Source organism: Corvus moneduloides, chromosome 13, assembly GCF_009650955.1.
Source record: "Corvus moneduloides isolate bCorMon1 chromosome 13, bCorMon1.pri, whole genome shotgun sequence".
Classification (NCBI taxonomy): domain Eukaryota; kingdom Metazoa; phylum Chordata; class Aves; order Passeriformes; family Corvidae; genus Corvus; species Corvus moneduloides.
The window spans coordinates 9478073-9490247 of record NC_045488.1 but is presented as its reverse complement, the minus strand read 5'-3'; positions in this window follow the sequence as shown (position 1 = coordinate 9490247).

Sequence of the window (12175 nt, the reverse complement as noted above, 5' to 3'; positions counted from 1 at the left end):
CGGCATCAACATTTGGCTTCATTCTTGTCTGACACTGTGTTTTGCCCTTCCAATGTCAATGAAGTAATTCCTGATGGAGTGGAGTCACTCCTCCAGTTTAGGAGGGCCTGGAGATGGGTGTTTTTGGCAACCCAAGCAAAGGCAGAGATGTTTCCTCTGGCTCAGGGGGGCAGATGGGACTACCCCACATTCCGCTGATGTTCTTCACGGGGCAGGCTGGGCAGAGGTGATCACCTTGACCCAGTGGAGGAACCCAAAGCAGAGTAGTGGGATGGAGCTCTGCCCCGAGCAGTGGCCAGTGGCACTTGGCACATCACCATTCCAGTAAAACCCTGTGTAGCTCAAGAGCTGTAACTGCTCCGAGGTCCGACATTCCCTATCCATTCTCCTCAGAGCACAGTGTGACACTGGGGCAGAACAGAGGGGAACTGTGCCCCTGGTTTGGCCACGTTTCCAAATCCCTTTTCTTCATGGGAGAGCCACAGCACCTCTGTCCACTTAAGAAAAAAGGTGATGGGAAGGGCTGGAGGACTGGAAACTGCTCCCAGCTTGATGGCAATGGCACAGGAGTGGGATTTGCTTAGGAGATGTCCACTTGAAAAAAGGAAGCAATGGAAAGGAGCACTTGAGCTCAAACTGGCTCCATCACTCGGCTCAGTCTTTTAATTACCTTTGTAGCATCACCTCATCCTCCCTCTGCCACTTCATCATCCCCTTGCCCAACTGGGACTAGGCGCCATCAGCCTCTGCTCTTTTTCACCTGCTTGCAGATACAACTTTTTCCCTGCTACCTGTTCCTGTGATCCCTGCCCGGTGCCGGGCTTCCTGCCTCCTGCCAGGAGGTTTCCTAGGGGCTTCCTTTTGTGCTTAAGCACCTTGCAGTCAGGGACCCTACAGCAATGCAGTCTCATTATCTGCCTGCCAAACCCATCAATGACAGGATCTCCAAGGTGAAATAAAACCATGCATTACAAATGAAATGCTCTGTTGCTCTCCTTTGCCTCCTGCCATCACCGGAGATCTTTGTGGTTAGTCTGCAAGACAGCTCTTCCCTGCTAATTAACATTTAAAAGTCTTCCTCTCTCACCCTGCCACCATGACACAGGGGCTGCTATCACCCAGGTTGTTCCTTGAAATAATTCATCACTTGGGAAACATCAGAGGCTCATTGTAATCCCACAGACCTGGCCTAAAACCAAATATCTCCTCCTGCGTTCCATACTATAGTCTGTGCAAGGACTGGCTTTGGGTGTCAACCAGATTTCATTCTCAGAAAACACCTTTCCCAATTGTGTGTGTCTGATTTTACAAGCAGGATTTTGTTTTTCACACCAGTAAATAGTCTGAGCAAAAAACCACTCTGGTGTGTGTGTGACCTGTGAGAAATCACCAAATATATGCGTTTCCACCTCCCTGTTGCAATTCCCCCCTTTTTTTTGTAGCCGGGGAGAGAAACTGCCCTTTACTTTGCATATTTGTAGTGCAAGGGCCTAATTCCTCAAAGCTTGTCCTAAAAATCACATCAAGTATAATCTACCTACATCTGCAGCTCTCATAGAAGGGCACAGGAACCTGGGGGATAAAGGGACTTGCTGAGTCCCCATTTCTGTGGGGCTGTGCTGCTGCTGTCAGGTCGTGGTGTGCATTGCAAAAGGGCCCTCATGCCCCACTGGGCATCAACATCAGAGGCTCACCTTGTCCCCATCCTGGTACAAACCTGCAGAATCAGGGAAAACCCAATCTCTCCAGCTCACCTCCCATATCCTCAAGTGCCTCAAACCATGCTGACAGATGCTCCTGTTCTCTCTGTTCATGGACTCTTGCAGCAGCAATGAACTCTGCAGGTCTTAACAGTTCTGGTCCTGCCTCTTTCTTTTCCTTCCAGTGATATTCCCGCTGCCAGATGGAGAACAGATTGGTTTTCAGTGTAACCCAGCCATTACCCACCAACCGCTCCTGCCACGGAGCTGGTTGTGCTCAGGCTTTGTGCAAACACCTCTGAGGCTTTTATCAGCAGACACCAGGGGATTTTGTACTTGGACCTGTGCTTCATTTAGTTAGGGAAAAAACAAGAGTGGATATACACAGCACTGGCTCAGCCTTGGAAGGTAGAGGAAAAGTATTAAATCAATGCCTGTCAATGTCTCTGGCCTAAAGCAGCAATCCCCAAACTCACTTTGCTAAGGGACTATTGACATGACAGCAGGGGTGCTCTGGGGTTTGCTCCAGCCATGCACCTCTGTTGATTTGCCATGGGATGTGATGTGAGGATCTGCAGGCAGGACCACGCATGGGTCTGACAGAGCAGGGTGTCTGTGCCACAGCATGTGCCAAGGGTGGGCAACTGTCACCTCAGGAACAGCCTTGCAAGGAAGCCTCTCTTGTTTTTTATGTTCTTCAGCCTGGTTTTGGTCTTGCAGTGCTGGCCTACAGCAAGAGCCCTTGAAGACTACTGGAAATAATCTCATAAATAGTGCAGTAGCCTCCAGCAACGTCCGCCTGGCTCCCCTCAGGCACAGCAAGCCCCATGGCTGCTTTCATGGGATGTGCTGCTTGGACCAACAACCCTGTCTGAGCAGAAGGATCTTGCATCTACATGTGGTGCACAGGAGCCAAAATCTGGGCTGTCCCACCAGGAGCTGCCTCTTGCTCCCCTTAACACACTGGGAAGCCGGGTTTAATCCAAACCAGCCACACCTGTAAAGATCCTGTTCATGATCTAAGATGTAAAGGGCCAAGCCTTGATCATTACTTGTATCCCTGGAAATGTGAGCCTTGGAGAAAGAGTCACGGTTTTGGGAGCGGATGATGACAGAACGGTAAATTACATAATGTCCCATAAATGGAGCCCATTCGTAGCCCAATTACCCGTCCCAGCAGCCCCATGCAGTTGATTGCAGAATTATATAAAGGGCTTTTCATTAGTCAGAGAGTCACAAAGGGAGCTCTTTCCACGTCCTCCTTAGGATTACTTAACCATCACTCTGGACAAGACCAGCAGAGCATTATTTGGATGTGTCAGAACAATATCCACCAACCTTTCCTCAAGCACGTCCGCTCCACTCAAGCATCATCCCGCAGAGGGTACAGGGACATGGTGGTGTGCTTCAAGACAGGGTTTCCCACACACCGTGTCCTGGGATGGAGGGAGGTCTGCTGTGCCTCTGCCAGGGCAAGACATCTCCAGCTTGGAGCACCTGGAACACTGCTGTGGGCAGAGCAAGGGCAGTGAAACCCATCCTGCACCCAAAAACTGCCCCCCATGCGTTAGCGAGCTGGTGGAGCTCCTCTGCTGTCACAGCCAAACAAATGCAGTGGCAGCACTTTGCAGATATCCCTCCCTTGTTCCCGCAACCCAGAGATTGACAGGCTTTTCCAATTTCCCCTGACCTGGTGTATATAATAAAGATGCAGAGCACTTGTGACAGCAGCACTGGAATCATGGTGCTGTCACCACACTGGAGGATGTGGCCAAGGCAGCAGGTCCTAATCACGTCCTTATCACTGCCTGCTGATGTGACCTTAGAGAAGTTGCCTAATATAGCTCGTCCGCATTTCCCTCTCTCTGTGGCAGAGATAATAACAGTTCCTGGGTGTTGCAGAACTCATTCATTCCCATTTGTTTCTGGTATCTCAGATTATCAAAGAGCAGTCAGGAGGAAGACTGGCAAAGAACGAGCTCTTATTCACTTGTCAGTTAGAAACAGTAACCTATTTTAGACTAAAAAAGGGGAAAAAAATAATCCTGAGAGGTTGTTCCTTGGCTTTTCCTGCCACTCAATTTAAAATCTCCCCCAGCCTCCACCCTGCCATGGCTGGGGTGAAATGTTGACCATTTCACAGAGCACCAAATTGGTGTCTTCCCTCCCCTGGCAGGAATGACAATGCAAACAAAAATAGATAATGCATTTAAAAAATCTCCAGTGGATTGTCATGGCGATAAATAATTGTAGCATGTTGCCATAGTAACTCTGGCTGTAATAAAGAGAGGCCTATCTGCAGCTTAGCTAAATTTAGTTGTTCCAAACTATTAAAAATATTTTCAAATACTCTGGTAACTCTTTTAAACATTTTCTGGGGTTGGAAGCAAGAGTTAATCTTCATTCATGCCTTTGTGTTGTCTCCATATTCCAAATACACTTCATCACTGAAATAATCAATGCCATCCAATTAAAAAGTTGTTAAACTGAGGAGATTGCTGAGGATTTTTCTGTTTCCCACCTTGTCAAGCCTTTTCACCTGGAAATGTAAAACCTGTCCATAGGAGATTCCCATTCTGCCAGGCCTGGCAGGAGCCCAGGATCCAGCCCCAGCATGTACTGGTGGGCACTGGGAGATGAGAGGGGAAAGAGCTTGTGTATGGGGTTTTTGGGGGGGAAATGGATTTGGGGGCCTCAGCCAGCATGGAGGAGTGCGGGGGTGCTGTGCAAACAGATGGATCTCTCTAGCCCCAAACTGGGCTTGGTGTAACTTTCCCAGTTACCTGTCTTGTTTAAAACAAAGCCACATCTGATGAGATTTAAACACTGCTCAGATGTCCCAAATCCCTCCTTGCCTCCCTCAGCTCACTGCCTGTTTGCACGGGCAGCTACATCCTGTCTGGAAACCCTTCCTCTGCCAAATGGGCTTTATTTTACTAGAAGGGAGCCTTAGCACCTGTAATTCCTATTTTTTTCAGGCTTTGACACAAGTTGGTCTCTTTCAACTGCATCTCTCTGGAAGGAGGAATGGCAACACCCTGCCTGGGATATTAAATTTATTCATTTTCTTGGTGGTGCTACCTTTGGGCTGAAAAATCCCGAGTTCCCCCTCAGCCCCATTGTTCTGCTCCTCCTCAGCGGAAAGGAGCTTCACCACTTGTCCCCAGGGACAGGGTTTCCAGGTTGCCAGCTCTCAAAGGCACTTACTGGCTGTCTGATTCTGACTCCTTGGCTTCACGTTTCTGAGCGTATCTGGCTCCATGACAGCAAAACTTCCGGAACTGGAGACTTTAATGCGAGCGCTCGATAACCGGCGCTGCGGTTTCCCCAAAAGCCATCGGCAAAGCCACGTGGGACTGAGAGCCACAGCTTGAGGGATGGGGCCTCCTCCCACTGGGGACCCTCCGCTGCAGCTTTTTGCAGGGTCAGGTTGCTGGAGCTATCTGAGATTTCCTCATTCCTCAGTGAAAAGGTGGTTTCCAGCTGCACTAATGTAGGTTTTTCCTGCAGAGGATGCATTTAAGCCTCATGTCTGACATGTCTGCAGAGCAGCAAGGGAGTCTGTGCCGTGGCCTGGGCTCTGTCCTGCACGTCCTGGCAGCAGATCTCCCTCGTCGTGGTGGGACCTGCTGGGTTGCCCAGGACATCTCTCTGTCCACCCCAGGAAGGTTAAAACCCTGCTGTTTTTCTTGGATTTTCTAAGCCACAGAATCATAGAATCCCAGAATGGTTTATGTTGGAAGGGACCTCAAAGCTCATCTCTAATCCCCTGCCACGGGCAGGGACACCTTCCCCTAGACCAGCGTGTTTAAAGCCTCATCCAGCCTGGCCTTGAAACATGTTAGACCCTCTTCCACAAGCCAAGCCATGTTTCTAAAAGGCACTTTGTAGTGCACTAGTATCATGTTCTGTGTCTGAAAAGAAACAAAAGCAAGTCATTCCGTTGTTTTCTTACTGAAAAGAGACTGGAGCCTATGGCTCAAAAACAACACAGCATAAAAACAGGATGAGCAGCTCTGTAGGCAGAAACACTTAAATTCCAAATAACCGCATGATTTAGGAAAAAAGAAACTATGCATGCCTGCTTGCTCCGGTGCAAAAACAGAGGAAAGCATTTGGAGTGCTCTTAACACATCAGTGCTTGTAATTATGGAAGTTTTCCTCCCCGAGTGCACTAAAAATCCACTGAAGTGGAGGAGAGGGCAGGAAATGCAGCCGCCAGCTCAAGGCAGGGAGAAGTGCAGGTGATCACGGTGCTGAACAGCCCCAGAGGTTTGTTCAACCTTTATCTTGGACTTTTAGTAGGACCTTGGGGAAAATCACCTGTCAATGTGCTGCTGCTGCTGCCAAGCTGCAGAACAAGACTAATGCATTTCTCTCTCATCCTTCGGGGTCCCTGAGAGTGTCAGTGCAGCAGGGGTGGTGTGGGCTGGTGCCTTTGTTCACCCAGCCCAGGCTCCAGCCAAGCCTCGGCCACACCGTGAGGGACAGTTAATGACAACTCTTGGGTCCTGTTTTCCCTGGGCTGTGCAACAGCATCGTTTTCCCCATCAGGATCCTGCTGCCTTCCTGCTCCAAGCACCCACAGGCTTTGGGGAAATTATTGGGATGTGTGTCTAAGCACTTGTCTGAACTAAAAAATGGCAACATTTGCTGCTGCGTGAAGCAGTCCCGGGGTTGGAGCCTTCACCCCTTGGCAGGTGTTGCTCATTCCCATGTGCCCACAGCCACGGGGAGCTCCCTGGAAGTGCAGGCTCATCCCTCCCAACCTCTGTGTTATCACTTCCCCCTCCTTGTCCTTCCCCTCCTCTCCTCGCGTGCAGTGACACCCCAGCAGCGACATCCCACCTTCCTCGTGGTGCTGCCAGGAGCTCCCAGGGCTGGACCCCAAATCCCTTGTGAGGGAGCAGGAAGGGATGCACTGCCTTTACCGTGGGACAAGGTCAATTTTTAGGAACAAGCCAGAACGCGGCACATGGATGTAAAGGCTCTGCCCTGGGCAGGGCAGGAAAATCTGTTGCTGTGGGAGTCGTTGGGGATGACACAATGGAACCACCTGCAATGTGGGCAAGACAAAGGCTGGCGGCTCCCTCTTCTCAGCCCTGCCCAGCGGGGCTCCCGGTGCCCTCATTTCCATGAAAAACTATGGAGAAGGGAGCATAATCCTGCCTCATTCATGCTCTGTTGTGACTGATATTTTGGATACCAGCTCTAAATTAGATTTTAAAAATAGACCAGTGGTCTTTTTTTTTTTTTTTTTTATTTATTGTTATAAACAGAAATTCTTCTCTCATGGAAACATTTAACCTCAAATGGAACCTCATCTAATTTTTGCTATGTTTATTATAGCCTGTGAAATAGGAATGAGCATCACTGATAGAACTCCATATGATTATGGAGCTGCAATGGGGCAGCTGGAAAAGCCTCGGCTGTTTAGATAAAGAACTGAAAGTTCTGATACTATCCTGATCTTTATTTGAGTGATCCCAACCTCTGAGGCAGAGAATATTGGCTCAGAAAGCTCTGGGAATTGTCCCTTCTCGTTGAATTTTATTGTTTCTGACCCTGGTCATGGCTACAATCAGGAAACACAAGTGTCAATGGGAAAAATGCATGGCAGGTTGAAAAGTTCCTAATTTACTTGCAAAAAAAACCCCAAAAAAAGCTAATCAAAAATCATTAGGTTTACACTTTTTTTTCAGATTATTAAAAATTTCTGTAATGCAGTGTGTTGGAGTTCATATTTCCTGTTCTGATGCAACTCTAAGTAATATATTTACTATTATATTATATAAATATTTATTTATAATATGATATACTGAATATATGAAGTAGATAATAAATATTCCACATTAAATTGAATGTGGGTCCCTTCCAACTCAGGGTATGCTATGACTCTGTGAATACAGACAACATATAAAATACATAAAACTGCAATGGGAAAATGTTGCCTGATCCTACAGAAAAGTATGATTTTGTTTTCCTTTCATTTGAGTCAGTAGTTTTGACATTATAAATTTAAAATCAAAATAATACTTTAAGCAAATCTTACCAATCCTGCAAACAGTTCCTGAAAACCACTGTGACTTAATCAGGTTGGGGAATTCAAGGATTATCTTTTTGGCTCTGGATCTCTTCAGCTCCTGGGACACTGGCATCACATTTCATAGCTGGGTTTTCCAGACATTATTCTAAGAATCATCGAATCAGGGACTCGTGTAGGTTGGAAAAGACCTCTAAGATCTTTAATCCCAATGATCATAATCCTAACCAAGGCTGTTAGTGCTATGTAAGGACAGTACTGAGGTATCAGAAAGGAGGAAAAGAAGTTTTTAAGAAGTTTTTTTAATTTTTAAAACTCTTTAAACTTTGAAGAAATTTTTAAGACTCCTCACTTACATCTACAAATCAGTTTATGCAACTGGGAAAAAAAAGGTGTGTTAATAAAACTGTACAAAGTCTGCCACATATTCCTTTAATTTTTTTTAAGTGGAACAGGCAAAGACTGTGCCATAGGATCAACTCCAATATCCAGAGGCTAGGACAGACCCTGCCACCATGAGAGCCACCACTGCTCCTCCACAACTCATATTTTGGTTACTCCTTGTGCCACATGTTCCAAATCACTCCGAGTTTTTTACCATAGCCCTGGTCACCCATGGGATAGACACAGAGGGACAGAATCTACCTCCTTTAAAAACAGCCCCAGCACCACTGTGGGGAATGTCCCAGGAGTGGGTGCTGGTTGGAAATTTGGAGGCTGCAAATAGCAGGGAGGTTTTAAAAATAAAGGGGTACAAATTCCAGGGAGTGAATCAGATAAAATCAGTTTTCCAGTTGGATTGCTGTTAAGAAAACTGCACTTCTGATGCACTCACCCTCCAGTGTTCCTTGCAGTGACTTTACACAAACACAACCCCACTGGGTGCAGCAGTTACACCTGATTTACTCTCGTAGTATGAGGTGGAAATTGGATCCATCTCAAGACAAAGTCTGATGCCCATTTTCAGATAAATTCCTGTTACACTCAGAGGAAAATTAACTTTGTGAACAATCCATGTACAGGATAGATTTTCACAAAGCCTCTGCAGAAGCCTATTGGAAAATGTAATAGGTTTAATTCCACTTACTGGATATTCCCTTAAAAATCCTCAATCGGAAAACCCCAGGATTTTTCTAAAGGAAGAAGAGAAAACACCAAAATATCCTGTTAGTCTGAAAAACAAAAAAAGAATGATCAGTACAGTTCTCTGGTCAATTGACTGGTGCATCCTTTGTAACATGGTTTCACTATAGAAATTGATGGTAGTCCTGGTAAGTTTTACATTAAATATGTGTTTTAAATAATTCAACTTCTAAAAGAAAATATTAAAGTAAGTTACTATTATTAAAAATGTTTAAATAGTTACAATTAATTCCTCTTCATGAAATGAACAGATAAATATTTCCATTGAAAATGGCAAAACTCTTCTGAAGCATAAATAAAATATTGCAAATAAAAGACCAGTTCTATTGGTTTCTTTCCATTGGAGTTTTCCTACTTTTACATATGGTACTTTTAGGGTAGAAATAATGAAACTTAATTTCAGCAATGCATTAAAAAAAATTAATTTCATTTGTGGGCAAGGTGTTTTAATATGGAAATAACTAAATAAAATTGTGTTGTTTTTTTTTTTCCAAGCATGAAAATACAACATTTGAATAATCAAAAAGCTACATATGATGAAAACAGAGATAATTCTGTGGGACATCCTTATTATTAATGTTATTTAATAATTATATTGCTTTTTAGGTGCCCAGCATTTAATTTTTGAGTGGTATGTTCTCTGCTTAGCTAAATAGAGATTAATTTATATTCCACAATAAAATGTTATCTACTATCATGGGGGTTTTTATTGTCTGTTTAAAATCACCCAGAGATGAGAAATCGCTCAGTGTCTCATGTTCATTTAACACAGCATATAATTTAAAGTACATGCAGGGGCTGAGCTCTCTTTGTAGGTTCCCAAATACCCAATACCCATGATTACTTTGAGGTAATAATAATAAAAAATTGCCATTAAGCCATTTGGATGTCAGAATCATCCTGTGAGGGAAATGATTCTACACACCCGTGGGGAGGGGAGCAGCCTTTGGGGTGACACCACCCCTGGTTTCTTCAGGCAGTCTCCAGTCTCTTTTTCCTCTTGGCATCTTGAATCTCCATCCCAATAGTCCCGTATTTTCCTGGATCTCCCCTATGGTGCCTCACAGGCTCAGCAGGACCAAGAAGTCATTGCTGCCTCTCCAGGGAGTGGGGAAGAGCAGCAGAGTTTTCACGTACAGATGGACAGGAAAGGGTTAATGATGAGAAGCATGTGCTTGATCTTCCTGTCCTCAGAGCTAAAAAAAAATTGAAAAGTAAAAAAAGAGGTTTATGAGCAATTAGAGAATTGCAGAATTGTTAAGGTTATTTCATCAAGTTTAAGTTCATTAAGTTTATCAAGTCCAACCATGAAATGCTGCTCAGAGCTCTCAGGTCCCCCTGGCTAAACCAGGGAGAGGGTGAGCATGATTTGAGAAGGGGATGAAGACTGCAAGAACAAAATTTAAAGCACCCACATGGTGTGTGACTGGTCTGTGCCCTGTTAAAAATATAAATTTTATTTTGTGAGCATCCCAGGCTGCAGAGGTGAGCAAGGTACCGAGGGGCAGAGTTGAGAGAGCAGCTGAGGGAGTACAGAGCTGGTGTTCAGGAAAAGCTGCCTCCACCCCAACCTCATTCACATCAGAAGACATGCAGAGTGGCTTTGAACATGCCCTGTACCTCCAGGGCTCCTGGAAATTTGCCAGCATTTGTCTTGATGTCAGAAATCGTGAGTGCTACATCATAAAAATAGCAGAATCATTGAATCATTAGAGTCAGAAAAGACCTCCAAATCATCAATTCCAGCCTTCGATCTGATGTAGGAAGCAATCCAGCTAAAGTAAAATGTAAAAAGAGAATGGTTTTTAGATTTCTTTTTTTCATCAGCCTGATGCAGAAAAATTTAAGAAAGAAACAAACTTTGGGTCACCCCCAGAGACAGCTCCAGATGAAAGGAGATCTGGGCTGTACCGAAGTATAAGCTCTGGCTCATGGTAGCTGTAGGAAAGAGGTGAGGAGGAGCACAGGGAGTGAGCTGCTACCTGCAGCAAGTGATAATCAATGATAGACAGTGTCTTGCTGATCCCCACATTTAATTTGGGAGGATCCCTTACAGGCAGTGGGAGGCTCAGATGCAGAGGGAACCTGCTTTCCAGTGCTGCCAGTACAGTATTCATAGGGCAGTGCTGATGGCCCAGTATTTAAACATTTCATTGATGGTCTTTTAATTAAGAAGGAGAGGGTGGAGGCTGGGCTGCCCCGGGCTCTTCGTCCCAGGCTCTTCCCTGGATTTGCCAAGCACTTGAGCATTTGCTGACTTCCCTTATGGGGTTAGGGAAGGTGGAGGCACCGAAAGAGCCTCATTGACTCATTATATTTTTCCAGCCTGGCTTGTTTGTTTTCATTGTGCACACAAGTCCTGTTTACCTGGATCAAAGATGGCAAAATCAACAACAACACTATGCAGACAGGGACTTGCAAAATTCCTACCAAAGGCATGACTGTGCCCAGACCTGCAGCTCCTGCTCTTCCCCCCATCCTCTCTCTTTCTGCCATCGCATCGTTTCTGCCTCACCCAGCCCTCACTGAGCCCTGTCTGCCAGGAAGGCCCCCCCCAGCCTCCAGCTGTTTTTCTCAAGAGTGACAAAATGAAATCCAAATTTCCCTGGCAGGACCAGCAGCAGGAGATGGGAAGCAGGAGGTGCACAGGCATTGCAAGCTCCTGTTGCCCTGCTCATGGTGTACCTGCTCCTCTCACCCCTCTGGACTCGGCAGCCACCACTGGACTTTCAGCCTTTCAATAACACCTCCTTGTCATGATTTATGGAATGAGGCGGCCACAGGAGTGTATTCCCCACTAAGGGGCTCCCCTGGCAAAGCACACAGCTGGCAGCCTGCCTTCCCTACTTTGGGGTCTGCTCAGCTTTTGGGGATCAGGGAAAAGCAGAAATTAATTAGGGCAGTCCTGAAACTGCAAGCTTACAATTGGTCCCAAGCAAGTTTCTGCACAGCCCCAGAGCACAAACCCTTCACCACCCAGATTAGGATCTTCTGTCTGCTCCAGCCTCTGGAAAGCTTGCTCGTGTACTCCCTGGAGGAGCCATCACAGACAACCAGAGCATGGGGTAACAACAGAATTACAAGTGGAGAGTTGTGCAAAATCCATCTGCAGCTCACGGCTGTGATGCAATGGTGCAGCCTCGAGCAGCTCTTGCACAGGTTTGTGCAGTGGTTGCAATTCCAAGGACCCAACCTTGGGCAACGTGAGCAGCCTAAAGCAGCTCTGCCAGCCCTCAGAGAGAAGGCAGAAGGAAAAAAAGTCTTTTTGTAAAAAAAATTCGTTGCTCCC